This window comes from Anolis sagrei, chromosome 11, assembly GCF_037176765.1.
Source record: "Anolis sagrei isolate rAnoSag1 chromosome 11, rAnoSag1.mat, whole genome shotgun sequence".
In the NCBI taxonomy this organism is placed as follows: domain Eukaryota; kingdom Metazoa; phylum Chordata; class Lepidosauria; order Squamata; family Dactyloidae; genus Anolis; species Anolis sagrei.
This window is the reverse complement of record NC_090031.1, coordinates 19,443,756-19,446,100: the sequence shown is the minus strand read 5'-3', so window position 1 is coordinate 19,446,100 and position 2,345 is coordinate 19,443,756.

The following is a 2,345-nucleotide window of genomic DNA, read 5'->3' as shown; positions in this document are numbered from 1 at the left end:
ACATCACTCTGATGGCCAAATGCGAGGAGGAGCTGAGGAGCCTTCTAATCAAGGTGAAAGAAGAAAGCGCAAAAGCTGGGTTGCAGCTAAACGTCAAAAAAACCAAGATTATGGCAACAAGAATGATTGACAACTGGGAAATAGAGGGAGAAAACGTGGAGGCCGTGACAGACTTTGTATTTCTAGGTGCAAAGATTACTGCAAATGCAGACTGTGGACAGGAAATCAGAAGACGCTTCCTTCTTGGGAGGAGAGCAATGTCCAGTCTCGATAAAATAGTAAAGAGTAGAGACATCACACTGGCAACAAAGATCCGCCTAGTCAAAGCCATGGTATTCCCTGTAGTAACCTACGGATGTGAGAGCTGGACCTTAGGGAAGGCTGAGCGAAGGAAGATCGATGCTTTTGAGCTGTGGTGTTGGAGGAAAGTGCTAAGAGTGCCTTGGACTGCGAGAAGATCCAACCAGTCCATCCTCCAGGAAATAAAGCCCGACTGCTCACTGGAGGGAAGGAGACTAGAGACAAAGTTGAAGTCCTTTGGCCACATCATGAGGAGACAGCAAAGCCTAGAGAAGACAATGATGCTGGGGAAAGTGGAAGGCAAAAGGAAGAGGGGCCAAACAAGGGCAAGATGGATGGATGGCATCCTTGAAGTGACTGGACTGACCTTGAAGGAGCTAGGGGTGGTGACGGCCGACAGGGAGCTCTGGCGTGGGCTGGTCCATGAGGTCACGAAGAGTCGGAAATGACTGAACGAATGAACAACAACATATGGAGTCCCGGTGGCGCAGTGGGTTAAACCACTGAGCTGCTAAATTTGTTGACTGAAAGGTTGCAGGTTCGAATCCAGGGAGCAGTGTGAGCTTCTGCTGTCAGCCCCAGCTTCTGCCAACCTAGCAGTTCAAAAACATGCAAATGTGAGTAGATCAATAGGTACCGCTCCAGTGGGAAGATAACGGCGCTCCATAACGGCGCTCTTCGGTTTAGAAATGGAGATGAGCACCAACCCCCAGAGTCAGACACTACTGGACTTAATGTCAGGAGACAACCTTTACCTTACTATACATATGGAGGAGGAGGATTGGCTATATATAAAATTTTATTTCCTATATTTGTACCCCATCCTTCTCACCCCCAGGGGATGGGGGGACTCAGGGCTTGCTATATATAGAGAGGAGGAGGAGGATTGGCTTGCTTTATGTGGCTTGCTATATGCAGGAGGAGGATTGGCTTGCTTTATATAGATTCATATACATATTGCCTTGCGCTCTCTCTCTATAATATTTATATATATTGGCCAGTTATAGATATATATTTAGATATATTGGCCGGGGGGGGGGGAGAGGGAGGGGGATGAGGAGGATTGGCTTGCTTGCTATATATATATATATATATATATACTGGCTTGCTACATATATATATATATATATATATATATATATATACTGGCTTGCTATATATATATATAGGCATGCTATTTATATATATAGCAAGCCAGTATATATATATATATATAGCAAGCCAGTATATATATATATATATAGCAAGCCAGTATATATATATATAGCAAGCCAGTATATATATATAGCAAGCCAGTATATATATATATATATATATATATATATATATAGCAAGCCAGTATATATATACAGCAAGCCAGTATATATATATATAGCAAGCCAGTATATATATATATATATATATATATATATAGCAAGCCAGTATATATATACAGCAAGCCAGTATATATATATATAGCAAGCCAGTATATATATATTTATAGCAAGCCAGTATATATATATATAGCAAGCCAGTATATATATATATATATATATAGAGCAAGCCAATATATATATATATATATATATATATATATATAGCAAGCCAGTATATATATATAACAAGCCAGTATATATATATATATATATATATATATATATAGCAAGCCAGTGTGTGTGTGTGTGTGTGTGTGTGTGTATATATATATATATATATATATATATATATATATATATATATATATAGCAAGCCAGTATATATATATTTATAGCAAGCCAGTATATATATATATATATATATATATATATATATATATATATATATATAGCAAGCAAGCCAATCCTCCTCATCCCCCTCCCTCCCCCCCCCCCTTGGAAAAGAAAAAAGAGAAAAGGGCTCTGCAATTTCCCGGGGCATTCTGGGAGGAAACAAGATGCAGGCGGAGGCGAGCGGCGGGAGAAGGCTGCGGCGGGGCGGGGCCCGGCGCTGCGGCGGCCAATGGGAGGGCGCGGCGGCGTCGGCGGCTGCTGCTGCAAGGGGCGGGGCGGCTATTTGAAGTGGGGGGG